Here is a 20,722-nt window from a genome sequence, read left to right as displayed (position 1 = left end):
GTTTGATTTTAATTTCACATTTATTTCAAATACTCCAAAATGTCTTACCTAAACTCTTCAAACAGTTTTCAAGTATGGTGAGCGTGTAAACTGGTCGCTGCGTTGTGTGGCTTTTAAACTCATTTATATTACTGTGAAGTCAGAGGTTGCGTACTATTGTAGAATGGCAGCAAATGGCTCAAACTATGTATATATATATTTGTGTGGAAAAAGAAAGCGACCTCCAATGGTCTCAGCAACAAGTCTCGAAACGTATAACGCTACAAACCAATTTTAGACCGCGTGTGGACACAGCTTTTTGCTTAACAATACAGTCCTATACTAAGTTTGTGTTTATGTGTTTTCTTACAGCAAAGTCACATAGGACTATCTGCTGAGTCCACCGGGGGGAATCGAACCTCTGATTTTAGCGTTAATTTGATATTTAATTTTTTATCACCTGAAAACTAGTTTCCTAAAATGGTAAAATTAAACTATATAAATTAATATAAGTTTCATTTCAAGATTTTCTTTTCGAGTAACTTTCTAACGATAATTTTCATTTCCTTTTATAGGAAATTCATTCTGTTTTCTACTTGTTTCATTTTACAACAAGCATTTCTGCACTAATAAAAAACTAATAAACATGCATGTACCTGCAGCTCCATGAGGTAGTAAGAAATGAAAGAACGCAAAACACGGTACACTAACATTTTTCAAGTTACACACGTTACTAAAAAACTAGCACTAATCTTTAAAAAGGCTTTCGAATAATCATCACAGTAGGAAAACTTAGTCATTTCTCTCAATCTCGTTTGTTCCACTGATCCTATGATCTAAGACGATTGGTTAATTTACAGCACAGGCTAACGTAACGTTTTGGAAAATCATGGTACCTATTGGTCTATCTCGGTTGTTCCACACTCTAAACTACAATTAAATTAAAAAAAACAAACAAGAAAAAACCCTTATAGCCAGACCTTGTTATTCATATACCTATCGAACATTTTCTTAAACTCGTTTAAAATTACTGCATATACAACATTTGAAGACAACCTATTCCAAATGCCAATCACCATGTTGGAAAACTAAACCTGTCTTAGCCTAAAATGGTTCATACCCTATCAAAATCTACACTTGACACTCCTGGTCCTACTAATCTCACTGTTAAATATGAAGCGAGTCGATGCATCAACACTATTAATACTCTTTACAATCTTAAACACCTCAATCAGATTCCCCTAACTTTTTTTTCAATCAAGAGAAAATAGGAGGTTTCGGCCTCTCCTCCTATCATAACCCCTCCATCCCAGACACCATCCTAGTAATCCTTTCCCGAACCCTTTACAGCACATCAATATCTTTCCTTAGATAAGAAACCCAAGACTAAACACAACAATGGCCTTTACAATGAAACCTTATTTTTTTAGACTTGTATTCATTTCGTAATCCGAGGGTCGCGGGTTCGTATCCCCGTCGCGCCAAACATGTTCGCCCTTTCAGCCGTGGGGGCGTTATAATGTGACGGTCAATCCCAGTATTCGTTGGTAAAAGAGTAGCCCAAGAGTTGGCGGTGGGTGGTGATGACTAGCTGCCTTCCCTCTAGTCTTCCACTGCAAAATTAGGGACGGCTAGCACAGATAGCCCTCGAGTAGCTTTGTGCGAAATTAAAAACAAAAATTGATTGACTATTATACCAAAATCCATTTCTTTCATGAAACTGTTAAATCTATTCCCATCCATACTATATATATAATTAAAATTTTGATAACCCACATGCATTATCTTGCATTTATTATAATTAAAACTCATCTGCCATTTATCTTCCCAACCCAATAAATGACCTAAATCCTTTTGTAAAACAGCATCATCCTCTTCACAGCCAGCAACATTTAAGATCTTAAAATAATCTACAAACATAAATAACTTATTGACTATTCCTACATCTGTGTCATTGATGTAAATCGAAAAAGAGCAAAGTTCCTAAAATGAGCCCTGAGACATTAATCCAGTTTGACTGAACTCTATTTATAACAACCCTCTGATTTCTTCCATTCAGCCACTCTTCTGTCCAGTTAGCTAATTTATTCCTCCTACCTACAGAGACAATTTCTTTACAACTGTTTGTAACTTCCCTTACAATTGAGTTAATAGCAAACAAGCCAGTCCCTACCCTATTTAAATGTAAACCATTCATTCCAAAGACTTCTTTCTTCCACCAAACCAATCACACAAGTCCAACCAGCCTGTTTGCTCATCCTTAGATACTGATCTAAGCCTAGCATTTCACCATCGTGACCTTCTTATAACTTCATACCCACAGTTAATTCTGGGCAGCATTCCTTTTCTTTAAATCCCTTTATCAACTAATTATACCTATTAATTAGCTCCTCTGACTTACCTTCCCCTACATCATCAGCCCCTACATGCACTACAAAAACTGCATCTCTGCTAACACCCTTTATTATATATGTCTCCTGCTGTGTCAGTTAAATTCTCCATCTGTGCCCCTGGGTAGCCTTGTCTGATTCTTTCTCCATATTTATTTCACAAACTATACTAATTACAACCATTCAGTATTTTAAATTAGTTGGTTTATTAATATTAATCATCATAATGTTTGATGTTTCAGTATTCATATACATTCCTTAACTAAATGAAGATTATGATACTTTCCTGATGTCTTATCATTTATCCCACAAACTATACTAATTACAGGCCTAGAATCACAATGATAAGATATTAGGGAAGTATCATACATCGTCTTCATTTTGTTAAGGAATGTGTATGAATACTCAGTCATCAAACATTATTATGATTAATATTAATAAACCAACTGATTTGAAATATTGAATGGCTGTTGATTGGCTACTGCATATTCATGCAAAACTACATAAAGGCTGGATACGCAAGATCGTCCCTGATTTGGAGCCTGGCATGGCCAAATAGTTAGGGCGTTTGAGTTGTAATCTGATGGTCGCAGGTTCGATTTCCTGTCACACCAAACATGTTCGCCCTTTCAGCCGTGGGGGCGTTATAATGTGACGGTCAATCCCTGTATTCTTTGGTAAAAGAGTAGCACAAGAGTTGGCGGTGGGTGGTGGTGACTAACTGCCCTTCCTTTTGTCTTACACTGCTAAATTAAGGACGGTTAGCGCAGATAGCCCTCGTGTAGCTTTGCGCGAAATTCAAAATCAAACCAAACCCTGATTTGGGATTGATGAACTTGAAGGAATTCATCTCGTCAGTAGCACACACTGTCAAATTTTTGGCTATTATACTTGAACAGAAGGATTTGAACGCTACACGTATAACGCGCCCACCCCCAAACTGCGAGACGCGAGTCACGAGCCTTCGAAGAAGCAGTTTGGTAAGTTAAAACATTAAAACCATTTCCGATCTGACTGAATGTTACTTATTCAACTGAACGTTTATGATATAATTTCCTGCCTTGGAAAAAGAACAACTATCCACAAACCAGTTTCACACCACCCTGGTTGTCTGATCATGAGCCATTATAAGAGGCACAGCGAGTGTTCTACGTATGCATTTCCAGAAGATTAATTAGGTTACCAATATGGAAATGAAATCATAACACTAACATGTACTACTACCAACGTGGAATAATATTTCATGAGATAAATAGTATTTTCAAAAGATCACCTTTCACATTCCGGTTCGTCTTCGCTATTACCCAGAATCCCTACAGAATCCAGTGCCACGAGGAAACTACGAGTTTCTGATTTCGCAGATTTTATGTCCATAAAGGATTCACCTTTCTAAAGTTATAACGCTACAAACCGGGTTTCGATACCCGTGGTGGACAGAGCACGGGTAACCCTTTGTGTATCTCTGTACTTAACTTCAAACACACAGATCAGTTATATAAAACTATGTTATACGTGTAAATAATTTAGAACTTGTATATCAAGAAAGGGCGTCGATATTTTTACGTTTAGCAAGGATGGCGTGTATAAGAGGCTTGAGAAGGCTTAGACTCTTCCCATATGGATGGAGAGAGTTCATCCCTGAACATATGAGAATCAAGGCCCCTCCCCTCCACCCCGAATACATTTCGTCAACAAGCAAACAACCTCTACAAATAAAATGTCTCTTACAGAGCATTAGTTTTCATAAATTCAGAAATATATATCAGCATAAGTGACAGGATAGTCTGCACAAAGACACGCACCGTCGAGGATGTCAAGACCTCAAAACTTGTATGCAGTTGTTTGGGGAAAATCGGTTCGTGTTTATTGATGCCAAGGTTTTTGATGATTGGTTATAAAACGAAAGTGTTATTAAATTTTCCATAATTCATTTAGATAATTGTTATTGTAAAACTGATATGAACACCATTTTTTGCTGTATAATTTATATGAATACTATCGTTGTATAATTTAAGTGAATTATTACATAATTTCTGTAAATTTTGGTTTCTTACGCAAGAAGCTTCACAGTTAGTATCTGTTATTTGCTTACTGCAGATAATGAAACCCGAGATTTAGTGTTTTAAGCCCTTAGAATCTCTGCTGAGCCACCGGTGGGGCGTATAGAAAAAAAACGTGGTAAAACCAAAACAACTGGATAGTTTTATTTCTAAGCTCAACTAAACAATAGCATTGTTGTGTCATAAATCCATGTAGATGACAGTGTTGTTGTATCTTAAAAGTACGTAGACGACAGTGTTTACAGTTGTGAAGTTACAATGGTAACATGATTGTTAATAACCGTGTATGTACTAAAACTTCTCTTTAAATTTGTACTAGTACTTACTAGGACTTCCTGCTAACGGTATACAGTATTAGGGTTGTAATGTCATTTATCATTATTCAGTTTTGGTTGTTTTTTTTAACGTCAGTGAACACCCAACACCCAATGTATTTCGTGTGGTTTTGTAAGAAATTTGTACATCACCAAAACATCAGTCTTGCAAAAAGTACATACATTTTGCCTTTTTTTTAATGTCATGTATGTTTCTCTTCCTTTCAATTTTTTCTCTTATTCTGATTATTTTATACAGTATAATGTTTATCACACAGATGTTTCTATTCACGTTAAAGTTAACAAAAGTTAACGAATTGCTTACTCTCAAAACATTACCGACAATATGTTTCTGACAGATCGAACACAAAGACAGAAAAATGTCTAACTGATAATAATGATTGCGAGTCCAACACGTGTCGTGTCGTTATCTGAATACGCCACATATGGTAGTTATACCGGTACATGCAAAGTTCAGTGACCGAACATGACGTGGTAAATTGATTACGACTGGCTCTAAGGAGAGACCAATGTTCTTTATTGGTCAAAATCCTATTCAGCCGAGTCTCTAGGTGACAGGTTTTTGTAGGAGATTGATAGCTCTTGAACCAACACCTTTCCTCTTCTTAGATAGCGTATGATTAAACCTACCGATACAACGCCTTTGGCCAACACCAATTATCTGATGACCGTGTGGATATTATCGCTAATGGCCACAGTGCTCATCACACTGTGCTAAATTTCTCGCGTTTAAAGTAATCCTAACTCATTGGTCAGCGTTTATCAGGTTCACAAACCAGCGGACGACTTACATCGAGCTGGTCTGCCAGGAAGCGATAATCACGCCTGGTTAGAGTTTCTCTGAAATATGCTTCAATTTACCGCATTCGTTCATGCAGAGGAGTAACCTCGGGTAGACCCTGGTATCTTCAGATATGGCTTTCTTTTAGACCGTTCGCTCTGTTTCCAAGCGTGAACAGAGAACAGGCTGAGGGGAGAAGATAACTGTTACAGGTTTTTTTTTGCTGCTGACCTTGTCTTTTAGATCGTGCCTTGTTTACTTTTTCACTGTCCAGTTTGAAATACTGACACATTACTAATGTGAAACGTAATAAATGGTTAATATGAAAGCTACAAAAGAATACGCTTTTCTGTTGTTTTTTGAATAATTTTGCACAAAACTAACTATGAGTGCGCTAGCCGTTTCTAATTTTGGAACATCGCTAACAACCAACTCTTGAACTACACTTACCAGACCAATATTGGGACTTAACCCAATAGTTTTTGTATTTAAGGATAACTGGATGCGAACAAATTCAAATCCTCATTCTGTTTTTATTAACAGTATCTTACTTGCAATATATTATTTCTTTTATAAATCATTATTTGTCTTTTAATTTACTATGTAAGATAAAATCTCTCTTTTGCTAACATTAGGATCGAAGTATATTTACATCAGCGTATAGAGAACATAAGGAGATCTCTACATCCTTAAGGATTTTTTGTTCTACTTAACACCATCTGGGCGTAGAAAACTTTTCGTAAAAATAGTTAACTCGAACTGAGTCTCGAACCTTTATGTGCTCCAAGGTATCATGTGTGGCTTTAACTGAAGACGAGAAGCTTTAAAAAAATCGATAAGTTCAGTTCTTAACTGAAAGTTCAGTTTTACTTAGAATATTGTCTAAACACCAGAGAGCGCTTATTTACACAAAGTATGTTATATTAATGGCGTTTATCAGCATTAGCCAATATCTTAAGAAAATACTAACGTGCAACACATAGAGTTATTTTCGTTCCTTTTTAAATTACTATATTTTTCAATGTTTACTTCAAAGTATAGATCCATGGACAAGGAATTCTGTCCTGTTAATAATAATATTTATAAATTCACAATGCCATATTCGTAGTGATATGGTGGTTCTTATATAAGTTCAAGATAAGCTGTACCAGTCTTTTGCAATCATTGCCTTTTGTGACTACCAGTTCAACAGCACGTAATCATCGTGTGAGCCTTTGATTATGATTATTTGTCACGCTGCATAACTACTGCTGTCCAATGGCGTAGGGATTTATTTTTGTCTTAGTAACCTTGGCTTACATCGTTCAAGATTGCGAGCAAGAACCACAGTCTTAGCAATAGCAAAACCCATTAAAATAAACAACCGTGATAAAATGTTGCTGTTTGCAAGGTTTTAAAAAGCGACCTTTATAATTGATACAGTACTTTTTTACCGTTTGTTTTGGCGTCTAAATCAATTACAGAATAGTATGTATTTGACTTAGACACATATAACACAGTTCTTTTGAATATGTAGTTATTAAGAATCCATATAATAATTTATTATTAAATATTAACTTAACATTTGATTCGTTGTCTGACTGATTACGTGGTAACTAAAAACCCGCGATTTTTTGTTTCTTTATAACGGTTAGTTATCCACCAAAACTAAACACTACTGGCGAAGGCTATAAAACCTCCAAACTAAACCACATTACCAATATTCACTGCTGTCGAAAGTTGCGAAACATTCAAACCAAATTGAAACACCACTGGCGACGAATATAGAACCTCTAAACTAAACCACATTACCAATTGCATAGGCTGTGGAGCCTTCAAAGCACATTATCAATATTCATCACTGTCGAAAGTTGCGAAATCTTCAAACCAAATTGAAACACCACTAGCGAAGGCTGTGGAACCTTCAAACCAAACCACAGTACTAAAGATGAAGGCGATCGAGCCTCCGAAGCGAACTAAATCACCACTGGCAAAAACTGTGGAGCATCTGAACTAAAATAATTGCCACTGATGAAGGTCATGGCTCGTGCGTTCGTATGTTAGTTTTTACACATTTTTTAAAACTTTTCACACCTCTTTTACGTTGTTCTTATAAGTTAGGTCGACAACATTATGCATCAAATAGGCAGGATTACATAAGCGTCAGGTTTAAGCGTTCACCTAAGATTGCAATCTATATGATTTGGTTATTACAGATATTACATTTCTGTGTATATAATTGTTTTGGGTTATTTACGTTATTCGTTTTTAGTACTGTGAATGATTTGTAAAGAGGCATTGGTTATATTTAAGCACAGAGTTACACTATGGGCTATCTTTGCTTTGCCCACCAAGGGTATCGAAATCGGTTTCTGCGTTGTACGTCTGCAGATATACCGCTTAGCCACTGGGGGCAAGAGGTATTGACACTATTTTAGGTATTCTTTCAATCAATCAATCTAGTCGTGGTAAAGTATTTAAGTTTAGTAATCCAGAAGTGGTGAGAAATTAGTTATTCGTTCATTGGATAATACTGTTCATTTTTGCGTGAGAGACTTAAAAAAGAAGATTTCGTTTATGTTACTTATACTTTCTCTGTTCAAAATAACTGCCCCCTCCAGAGGCACAGCGGTTTGTTTGCGGACTTTCAACTCTAGAATCCGGGTTTCTATACCCGTGGTGGGCAGAGCACAGGTAGTCCATTGTGTGGCTTTGTGTTTAATTAAAAACAAACAAACCAATATTACTACGTGCCCTCTGTCCGTTGTTCGATTTTACTCTTTATTTAATTAATGATAAGAGTTACTATCAAATATAAGGGCACGTTTAGGTGTTTAAACATTTTAGCTTTCCACTTTCCGTCACAGTCTGAGCAAAGCATACACTACAAAAGGATTTCAACGCCATGTCCATCTAAGACTTTGCTGCAGGTAAAAAATAAGAAAAAAGAAAAATAAGAAATTTCTGAAAGCAACAGTTGCCAAGCAACAACGTTCCCCTGCTTAAAGTATTTGAATTATGGCAGACATCTTTCATCCCATGTGGTACCTTAATGGCCCCATTCCGCATATACGTTAAGTGTCATAATTACATCTTTGGGGAAAAAAAAATTATTGGAATGCGACTGCACTTTAATTTATGGCTCATTTGCTTGGTGTTTGAGGTAAAAGACGACAATTTATTATCTGTTATTCAATACAGCTGATCCACACTTCTTCCTTGACATTTTGGAGTAAAGAATTTAGTTCTTTCTGTCACCGTTACTTGATACGTTTTACATGTTGGTTACAAAGATAAGGTTACGTATTTCCAATTTGGAATTTCTATGCTTATACAGTATTGGTTTTACTATGTTGGTTGAAAAAAAATGTGCTTTTTGTTGATAAGATACAGATATATAATTTTATATCTTATTAAATCAACAATTTTGTACCATTAGCATGATACACCAGGACATGTGTGTTACTTTGCTTCTATAAAACTTGGTAGCATTCTTGCGGGTTTTTTTTCGTTTTTTGCTTTCATCACGATAATGACATAGCCCTACCCGTCCAGCACGTGACAAATGTGTGTGTTGTTACGTCAATCAAATGTGAATTAGCTCAGTTTTTTTTCTTCTGTATTACAGAACCAAAACAGATCAATCTTTAGCATTCTTTGGTCTCTTGAAGATCCTTTTCAACTTCAAATATATCAAACTTTGTCCTACATTGGGATCGGTGGTAAATTTATGGACTTTGATTCCCCGTCGTGGAAAATAGCTCAGATAGCCCTAGACTTTAGCTGTCTTTCTCGAAGCACCCAACAAGATTTTCGTTTGTTTACTGTTAAGCATAAAACAATATAATGGACTGTCTGTACTGTTCTCACTACTAGTAAGTCCCTCGGTGGGAAAACGGTAAATCTTCGGATTTATAACGCTAAATTTAGGGGTTCGATTCCCCTCGGTGAACACAGCAGATAGCCCGCTGTGGCTGTTCTATAAGAAGGATTGTTTGTTTGTTTTGGAATTTCGCACAAAGCTATTCGAGGGCTATCTGTGCTAGCCGTCCCTAATTTAGCAGTGTAAGACTAGAGGGAAGGCAGCTAGTCATCACCACCCACCACCAACTCTTGGGCTATTCTTTTACCAACGAATAGTGGGATTGACCGTCACATTATACGCCTCCCTAGTCATCACCACCCACCGCCAACTCTTGGGCTATTCTTTTACCAACGAATAGTGGGATTGACCGTCACATTATACGCCTCCACGGCTGGGAGGGCGAACATGTTTAGCGCGACGCGGGCGCGAACCCGCGGATTACGAGTCGCACGCCTTACGCGCTTGGCCATGCCAGGCCACTATAAGAAGACACACACTGCTAGTAAATCTGAAGGCGAGAATGTAGCCAACATGAGTAGCTATTAAATTTAATATTTCCCCTGTAGGACAGCAGTAAACATCCTTAAATTTCAGAATCCGATTCCCTGTAATGTAACACCAATTTTGTTCTGAAACAAACAACCAAACAAATAAACGTGATGTATTTTAGAACTTTTCATCATGTTCGTATAACCATTCTTTCAAGACTTTCGATTTCTTTATGTATTTATCATAAACCTAAGTTTTTCATGTGTGCAGTTTGATCTTGAGATATTATTTGGATTATGACCGAAAATGTCGTTAACAGCGAGAGTACCAAACTAATGAAACGATACATTATAAGAAAAAAACAACAACACGCAAGAACATTATATATAATTAGCTATAATTACAGCCAGGTTGATATTTAGCTTTGCTCTTAGCATGTAGAATGTTTTGATCGGACGTTGATATTAATTAACTTCAAATACGTGCTTCTGAGTAAAGGTCATCTACTCGTCTTCCAGTTGGGAAGAAAAGGAATTTTCGAAGCAGAACGCCGCACGTGCGCACGTACAAATGCATGGGAATTTTAAAATATTTATCGGATCAAAAGGTTTATAACCGAAACATTGCACATTTACTGGGAAATATCAATGAAATATTTTATCTTTTCATGTGGGCCTGGAGTGGCCTCTGGTTAGTGTATAAAGATGGTAGATCCGAGGACTTGATAGTTCGCGTAACGTTTTCGCGAAAAAACAAAACAATATTCTTAACCGCTGCAGTGAACTTGTTGAGGAATGCAGCAGAAATGTGTAATAAGTTCTACCCATCACATAAGCATGTTAACATTCAAACTATGAGAAGAAACGACATTTGTTCTCTTACTTTATTGAGAAGTCTCCGCGAAAAAAAAGAGTGCACTTAAATTTTTAGCTTATTATAATATCCAAAAAAATAAGTGAAAGGCTAACGACCATTACAGATAATTATAAATAATGCCAGTGGTGACATATAATAAACCTGATTTTTGTGACCTCTTGGTTACTATTACCTAGGGTTATACAACTGTGCCTACAAATAGCTGAAAGTTATCACATCCGAAAACCTGCCCCTTCTGTTACATCACGTGCTCAATGAGCTAAGACAAGGGTTTACAAAGTGGGCGCCCCAGGAAAATGTCTGGGAGAGGTTGTAACAAATACAGAAAATACGCAATACTTTTCAGTCACTCGTATCTATAGATTCATTAAGTGTGGCTTTTCAATAATAATACGTCAAATATGTCATATTTGGCTGCTCATCCGCAGTTAAAAATAACGTCACATCTTCTCACGTCATGGATTATGAAAGTGGATATCATTATTCGTACAATTATTATTCACGTAACTTATACAAAGCTAGGTTTTCAATATGTTGAAAAAAATTATAATTATCCATTTAGAGCAAGAAAAGAAAAACTACCAGAGCATTTCTGCCACATTTTAGAACGCGAAATTAAAACAAATCAAACAGCTCCTGAAAGATTATCTTAATATATATTCCTTCACAAGTTGTTTGGTTTGTTTTTTAATTTTGCGCAAAGATACACAAGGGCTATCTGCGCTATTCGTCCTTAATTTAGCAGCGTAAGACTAGAGAGGAAGCAGCTAGTCACCACCACCACCAACTTTTTTACCAATGAGTAGTGGATTGACCTTCACCTTTCAACGACCCCACGACTGAAAGGGCGAGCATGCTTGATGTGCCGAGGATTCGAACCTATGACCCTCGGATTACGAGTCCGAGTGCCTTAACCACCTGACCATGCCAGGCCTTCGCGAGGTGTTGGTGAAATTAATTGTGTTCACTGAGGTATAAAAGAAAGTAAACTGCACAGTATTTGTTTGTTTGCCTGTAGTCACGCACAAAGCTACTTAACTAGATATCTGTGGAAAGAGTGGAGGGGCGTATTACACAATGTAATAAATAAAAGTCGATTTATATCTTATTTATTTTGCCATCTGTCACAACGAACACATTATGTAAATACACAAACATTAATATTTCGTATCTGTTGTTTATACATTTCTTGCACAAGACACCAAACTTGACACAGTGATACGAAAAAGGTAATAAGGTTAGATATACCCCCACATCTAATTTCATATTCATTTTGTGGAAAACTACCAAATCAGCACAACTTAACACAATAATACACGATGTCATGACAAAGGTCACGAAGGGGGTTAGATCCAATCTAATTTGATGTTATTAAAGTTCTTGAAAACAGTGTCTTTCTTTTCAGTACTGGTGCCTTTATGCATTTGTATTACATTTTTGATTTATGTTAAGAAAGAAATAGAAGCAGAATTTCCTCTCCTCTATTGTAAACGAGTTTTTATTTCACCCGTCCAATGGACGGATACTCCAGCTAGTGCTAAATTAAAGTGCACAACATTTCTTTCACAAAAAAAGTACATCCTTCATGATGCACACATGACAATCCCTCGCCGTTTAAAATACGCATACAAGGTGTCATGGGTACGTAGAAATAGCCGGGAGGGGACTATCGGCTTTTGCCCTTCCTTTCTTCAAATCTTCAGACGAGATAATTTTTATGTTACATTTATTTACAATGCAAAGCATTAAACCACTGTTCTCTTTGCACACACACGCACAAAAGTTCTTACTATGTCATTATTTCGGTGAACTAAGTTTTGAGCTATTTGAACAAAATAAGTTTTGTTCAGAAAGAAAATCCCTCATTACAGAAGGCACCAATAATTTATTTCAGTTTGAACTAAACGTCTCGTATCGTTATGGATAACGCTTTAGATGGTATAAATTAACATAGTAATGATTGTGTGGTGTAGGTATCGCTATAAAGCGGAGCCAATAATTCATATCACATCAGGTTTTACTGGCCCGGCACGGGTTTCCAATAAGTACATTGTACAACGTCCAAATAAGGTCTCAGTATACAGTCCGAAAGGTCGTCCGTCCTCTTTTCGCAGCCCATTAAAATGTCCAGACTCATTATGTCTACTCTGCCTCAAGTTTCATTGAAACATCATTGTTTAGTATCGTATTTGAACTGAAAAACATAAATATAAACCCCAACTGCCTCAAACAGAACTGAACTGAATTAGATGTGGTTGCATTTGGTTTTAGAAGATGTTTAGTGTTTAATATTATATAAACATATAATACGTTTTATTATTACATGTATGTTATAAGGGTTACTTTGCATCGATACCTCAGTATTTGGATTTGGGACTAAACGAAATTCTCTGAACTGGTCTAGTCTTGTGAGATATTTTGGGATCAGGATTACCTATTTGTGAGTTTTTTTTTTTTTTTTGAATTTCGCACAAAGCTACTCGAGGGCTATCTGTGCTAGCCGTCCCTAATTTAGCAGTGTAAGACTAGATGGAAGGCAGCTAGTCATCACCACCCACCGCCAACTCTTGGGCTACTTTTTTACCAACGAATAGTGGGATTGACCGTCACATAACGCCCCCCACGGCTGAAAGGGCGAGCATGTTTGGCGTGACGGGGATGCGATCCCGCGACCCTCAGACTTATTTGTGAGTTATGCAGGAAGTTGTCTTGCTTTGATCAGAAGTTAACAATAACTTATTCAGAAGTTAGACGATATCAGATGTATCTTCAATAAATTAAATAAAGTGAAAATTCCTTAATATATATATCTCTGTCACACCAAACATACTCGCCCTGTCAGCCGTAGGGAGCGTTGTAATGGTTACGGTCAATCCTACTATTCGTTTGTAAAAGAATGATACAAGTGTTGGTGGTGTGTGATGGTGGCTAACTGTCTTTCCTCTAGTATATCGATGCTAAATTAGGGACGTCTAACGCAGATAGCCTTGATGTAGCTTTGCGCAAAATTAAAAAGAATCCAAAACAACTTTAATACAGTATATATGTTCTTAACACCAACGAAATAGTACTATATAAACGATGTAAATGCAAATAAGATAAATGGATAAGCAACAAAATATAATAGATATCAAAAGGACGATAACACATTTGCTATTACAGTTAGGCCTAATGGGGCAAATGTTTGTCTTTAAGCATACAGCTACAAATTACTGCATGACTTCGTCAGCTTTGCAATTTGACTGTACATGTAACTAGCTTGATGACATTATCTTTTAAGACAACCAGTCTACTGTAATTGGTGAATTTCTATTAATTGGCTTTTTTTCCAATATATAAAAAAAAGCCAATAAGGATCGAAACAATCCGATTGACCAAGAATGAGATGAATCAAGAAGTTGTAGCTAATGCGACAAATATTTTAATAGAATTATCTAGAATGTGTGTTATAGTTGATTTAGCTTTTTAAAAAATAATATATTTTCAGACATGTAAAATTGGTTATTTGGCTTATTTCTTTTCTTTTCTTTTGTTACAGCTTTGCCTGGGCTTTAAAAGCATTCAAAAATCTATCTTGCTTATTTTGTAAGTACCTACTTTGTTATTTCTCGTATTCAGTTTTACAAAGAAATATAACAGAACTTACAATTTAAAAAATGAAATAAACAGCTTTATCAGTAAAGAAAACTTAATTGGTCGAGAGCTTTCCTGGGTTTCAAACTGATTTTACAGACAACGTATTTGTTGTACGCATTCATATTATTTTTTTGAAAATGTTTACCCCTGTTTTGTGGGGGTTGTTTTTTTACACTATTATAATATTCATATAATAAACATTCGTTTATATTGTCATGAGCCCTCTGTGCCCTAAGATGTTTTTTTTTTTTTAGATTTTGCCAAGTAATCACACTGCCTGTCTTCCTGGCTAGGTACATTTACAAATAGACTTTTTATACAATGACAAAAATTTGCGTTTCGAAATCTATTAAGAGAATTTCTTTCTGCTTGTTTTGAATTTAAAGAAAATGGGGGTTCTTTATCTGGTCGAGCTGTTATCTTGGTGTCCGTTTCGAAATTCCCTCTAATGAATTTTCAATACTACAAGATGAAACAAATGATAAAAGATCACTTCATTGTGTTGTGATGATGTCGTAGTTTTTTATATTGTACAACATAATGGAAAAACACGAACACGGGTAATTTATTTGAGTATTCTGGAACGATCTCCAATAAACTTATTTAACGATAAGGAAGAATGGTATAATATTTTGTAATGATATCTGTGGTTTCTTCAACACGATGGGATTTATAAAGGAAATAGTGGATTTTGTTGTTCTTGTTTAAAGTGGATAAGAATACCTCATACAGTTTAGACGTACGTAATTGTAATAAAATAATACACCCGTTCCTTTTATTCATATCGGAGACAGAACATACGACTTTAATAAAGCTTAGTATCATTTGCAATGTACATGGTTAGAGACGCCTGTCTGGCCCATGAACTTCAAGTGTTGCTTCCGGTGTTGTTGTTTTATATTTTAGGCTTACTTCCGCTTTATTTCAAATGTTATAAGTAACTTCCAGTATCTCACTGTGGAATTCCGCCAGCTCAAATAAGAATAGCCAAAGAAATGCGTGACTCTATTGATTGAGGCTGATATGAGAACTTTGAATGGGCGTTTTTTTTTTGCCAGATGACCAAAGGTCATGTAAAATATTTCGCTAATGCAGAACCCTCGATTTGGTTTTCAAGTGTCTTTCATAAAAACAAACAAACAAACAAACCCAACAACAATAAAGCACAGTGTTATAATATTTTGCTAGACTTCTAGAGAAATTAAATTCCCACTTAGAAACATTAATTGATTTGCTATATTTTTGGAAGATGATCGGCGGTGGTAGGTAATTGTGTAAGCACTGGATAAAAACAACAACTAGTGAAACTATATGCATAACTATCCTTTATCTAGAACTGGTGACCAGCGAATATGATACAAATGAGCAGCATCTGACGCCTACACGAGTGACAGCTGAAAGTTTAGGTAGTATTCAGGGAGATATTCCGGTTCGAACCCTGATCCTCCTGATAAGTAACCCAGCACAATAACCACTACGTTGCGTCCAACTCAACAAGATAATAAACATGTCGAATGTGAATAACAAACACAAACAATTATTCGAATTTACGATATGATGTAGAAATAGTTTGGAAAGACACTTGTTGATTCTGGTTATTATGATGAAAGAAATTCATGATTTTTATGTATGTATATGGTAGCCATGGCTGTTTAAAAGACGTTAGTATGTTAAGCCCTGTCACGTTTTTCCTAAAGTATTAGCCCGACTTGTAGCAGGCTTAGGAGTCAAGTAGGGGAAAATTAAGTGAAAAATAACTAAAAATAAAAAAATTAGAGTTTCGTTTTCCCACACAGAAGTATAAATAAAGCGTTTTTTTTTACTGATATTTGAAATAAAATGTTTTCATACTAATAGGAGTCGGGTGTGGCCTACTAATTAACGAGCCTAAATAAACGAAAGCTTTTTTCATTATCGCGACTTGTTACTGTTAAAACCCGCTCCGTGCTTTAGGGCAGTGGATGCTTTATATGAGTGACACTCATATTGCTCTGTAATGTTAGATAAGAATAGCCCAGGAGCTGGGTTCTATTAAATACTAGCCATTGCCCCTCTAATCTATCAATTCAAAATAAAGGATGAATACATGGAACTATCCTTTGTGAAGACGTGCACAAAAACCTGAAACGAATAAAAACAAAACGAAACTACTACACTGCAGTTGTAACTTCTTAAAAGAAAAACAGAATGGGCTATCTGCGCTTTTGTTCACAGCCGATAATTGAGCTCCGAATTTTAGCGTTGTAAATCGTATTCAGAGAAATATCGCGGCTTCAGCTCTGATTCCCCTAATAAGCAACCCAGCACAATAAAAATAAACATTTCGAATATGAATAAGAAGCACGACTGATGACCCATCATAGGAACCGCTCTATTCAAGGTATAATAATTTAAAATAACCTCGAAATATCACTTACAATCAACCCCCTGTAGATATGTATCGGATTTAAAATCGATCATATTTATAATTGAAAGACGGAGATATGGGTACTACAGCAGGTAATAATGCTTTAGTCAAAAAACCTATCCAGTGTTCAAAGTGGAGTGTTTGTGTGTTTTTCTTATAGCAAAGCCACATTAGGCTATCTGCTGAGCCCACCGAGGGGAATCGAACCCCTGATTTTAGCGTTGTAAATCCGTGGACATACCGCTCTACTAGCAGGGGTGTTCAAAGTGGAACATACGAGGAAATCTGGGTGTGGAGAATTAAAAAAACAAAACAATAAAGAATAAAAATAACCACAGAAAATACTGATTTATTTTAATCTAAGATCTAAATGTTTGTCGGATGTTCTAAACGATTTATGACGCTTCAGTATCGAATAAAAACCATATTCTTCTTATCTAACACAGAATGATAAATTGTTGTGAAGAGAAATAATTCAGTTGTTTTTTTCCTTTATGTATCGATACTTAACATTAATACGTATTTATCAAATCGGTTTTTGTTGCCATTTCTTCGTATTTTTATGCTGGCCCCTTATTTGATTGTTGCTTTATTTCTTCAAGTTTCTTATGTAGAGGGCTGATAAGAATGTTTTTGTACGAACTTAAAGAAACAAAATCAACTACATATTACACGCAGCCTCTCCGTTCCACTATTCAGGTCGAACGAAGTGAAAATGTTTCAATTAAAGTTTCAATGCATGCATCTTGAACTAAAATGCTGTTTTCTAGATTATATTTTTAAACAGTTTTGTTTAAGAAACGCCTAACATTTCCTCACGTGCTTACTGTACGTATTATCAGCTTTACCTGTCAGTTATTCTGGCGAATGTAATACTATAGATATGTAACCTGTGAAAGAAAAAACAAAAACAAGTGTAGATGAGAGTGTGCGTATGTCTTACATTTTCAGAGGTTAACTGCTCATTGAAATCGCAGTTTTTGCTGCATTTAAGTAAGACAGAAATTATGTTAAATCCTGTGAAATATCCACTCAACGCTTTAAGTATAACAAAAAACAGTATTTAAATAACAGAGCGCATGATTTGCGATGGTCGATGGTTTGAGATTATTCAAGTAACGAAACCTGTTTCCCTTTATTCGGTTGTTTATCATGCATATATCTTTGGAACTGAAAATAACTCTTAAATACGTACATGCAAATATATTGTAATCCCCATCGACTCCTAATACTAAGAACGTAACACTCGTCGAGGCCTAGCACGAGTTTCGAGAATTATGTTGTTTTTTGTAAAGATAAAATAAAATGAACAAACCAAGTAGTCAGCATTTGATTCCTTCGTATATAGTGTGTTTAAAAGACTAGAGGATTATCAACTTATAATGCTTTGTGATGACTGGTAATCGCAAAAGCATCATACGAGTTTATTGACACCTGTTGTATAAAATCTGAACATTAAATGTAATTATAAGAAATTTATTAAGTGGATCCTTGAAAAGAAAAGTTAGTCAGTAAATATTACTAAAATATCCAAATATTGAACATTTTCCATTTTCCTGCTCTGTGTAAACAATTCGTTAATAATTGCCTCATTTATACTACAACGAAGGGTCGAAAGCTGGGAGCCAATGACAGCCATACAAACAGTGACGTCACGCATTACGTGTATAGAAACCTCTATAAGAAACGGCTCTATATATTTTAGCCAATGACAGCCATACAAACAGTGACGTCACGAATTACGTGTATAGAAACCTCCATAAGAAACGGCTCTATATATTTCAACCTACTTAAATAACTTCTTTCAATATTGATTTTCATTTGAATACCAGATTACTTCAGGTTATATTTACTATAACGGGTTTGCAATTTTTTGAATTATTTTTTAGGAAGGTTTAGTTTTCAGGTGTTTTTTTTTTCTTGTGCATCAAGGTGTTACTGCTCTTCCAGTTGCTTCACATACTTGTGTAAACCCTCTAGTAAATTTCGCAGTCATGTGAAACAATATTTCAAGACCCTTCCCCTCCAGTTTTTAAACTGGTCAAGTCTTGCACGGTTAGTAGTTAGCAAAATAGACTACGTAACTAAGTGTCTACGGTTCGAGTCCCATTTCCACAATTTCGCGCTTCAATTTTTGATGATATGAGTGCGTTATAAGAGTGGCCATAGGTTCCCACTATTCAGTTAGTGTTTCAAGAGCTGACACCGATTGATGTCGACTGGCTGACGTCTTTCTAGTCTGAAAGAAATCATTAGCACATCTAATTCTTACATGAACTGAAAGACCGAATTTTAGATCTTACTGGGACAGGGTGTTTTGTTCCTACATGTTAAAGTTGGCATTATTCGAAATTAATGTTGCAATGTTGTCAGTTCTGCAAAACCTCTTTAGTATTTTTATAAAAATTCTACTCCTAATATTTTTTTTACAGTTAATATTCAGTCTTACTGTCCAGTGGTTCAATATTTCCACCGTTTACTGCCTCACCAGCCTTGTCCTTTCGTTTATAGAACCATTTTCTAGGCAAATTCAAACCGATCTTTCGTATCAGTTCTGAAATGTGCAATTCCTCATATCATTGTGTATTACACGCTTTAATACAGACTTTAAACATTAAACGAAAAACAAATAGTTCGTGAATCTTCATTCGTTCCACGTCTAAACTTGAATTAAACACATAACACTATGTAACACAAATTTTGTTCTTGGATAGTATGTGTTATTTCTTAATTGCTTATGTTGTAAAAGTACAGAAATTAGGCATTATTCCCTTCAAACTTTGTTTTTGTGACATGGATAATGAAATTTTAAAACTAACACATTTTCTGTGTGAAATCGGGCAAATTGCGCATTTCCATTTACATAAGGTCTGAATAAAACAACATATGGATCAAGATTTACATGTATTTGTACTAAAGTTACACAAAAATGAACAAAAATGTTTAGAAGTGAGAAGCTTTTCGTGATTTGTGACTCTAAAGTAAATCACTTTCACGTTTCAGCCCCCTAATATAGTCTCCCATCATGTTTTCGTTATACGCTCCCAGGTCACAAAAGTAAAGTTTGAAGAGGAAAAAATAGGTCTTTTCCATTTACTTTAGGCATAAGCAATTGAGAAATAACACTTTCTGGTCAGGAACAATAAAAAGTCAAAATTGTGTTACATAGTGTTATCAGTCTATATTGTAAGTTATATTGAAAATGTTAGTGGTTCTTTGCACAACTTAGTTATATTTATATACATGTAATTCAAAGTGAAGAGAATATTTTCTATTTTTCTATGTATCTTAAAGTGCACTTTTGACAGTTTACTTTACATGTAACAGATGCCCAATCAAGGCAATAGTTTATATATAATAATTTAAAACTTTACCGATTGTATTTTTTGCTTTGAATTTCTTAATCGCAATTTAGCATGTAAACTTTAACTTGCCGAAAGTTGTTACAATATTTATGGAATTGATGACCAGTTTATTAGAATATGCGGGTCGTAGGCTCAAGCCCTGTAATCTAAAGTGCTTGATCCTTAAGCTCTGGGGACTGGTCAATCCCCACTATTCGTTGGTAAAGAGTAATCCATGAAGTTCCGATAGGTGATGTTGACCAGTTTGCTGCCTTCCCTCTAGTCTGTCGTTTTAAAATTAGGAACGACTAGCGCAGATAGCCCTCAAATAGCTTTTTTTATTTTTATACAGACAAGATAACTTCTCCTGGATTATGCCAAGCTAAAGGTAATATACCCAGTAGCTCAGCGATAAGTATGCACACTTACGACGTTAAAAGCGTGGTTTCGATACCCACGGAGAACAGAGCATAGATAGTCTATTGTGTAGAATTTAACTTAACAACAAATAAACTAATAACCTTACATTTCTACATGCAATTTAATTAGCTGTACTTAAACATACATCTTCAGCTCAAATT

General features: G+C 35.6%; 1 protein-coding gene and 1 long non-coding RNA gene across 3 annotated transcripts in view; one reads left to right on the top strand and one right to left on the bottom strand.

Moving 5' to 3' along the window:
- Positions 1-20,722, bottom strand: part of LOC143240884 (zinc finger protein ush-like) — a 194,551-nt gene that overhangs the window by 127,704 nt on the left and 46,125 nt on the right. The gene's annotated exons all lie outside the window — the stretch shown is intronic.
- Positions 1-20,722, top strand: part of LOC143240885 (uncharacterized) — a 72,850-nt gene that overhangs the window by 21,226 nt on the left and 30,902 nt on the right. The window contains exon 2 of the long non-coding RNA XR_013022016.1: positions 14,293-14,339. This is a non-coding gene — a long non-coding RNA (uncharacterized LOC143240885). The remainder of the gene's footprint in view (positions 1-14,292; positions 14,340-20,722) is intronic.

The sequence above is a fragment of the Tachypleus tridentatus genome, chromosome 13, assembly GCF_004210375.1.
Source record: "Tachypleus tridentatus isolate NWPU-2018 chromosome 13, ASM421037v1, whole genome shotgun sequence".
Lineage (NCBI taxonomy): Eukaryota > Metazoa > Arthropoda > Merostomata > Xiphosura > Limulidae > Tachypleus > Tachypleus tridentatus.
This window is presented reverse-complemented; position numbering and strand designations above follow the sequence as displayed.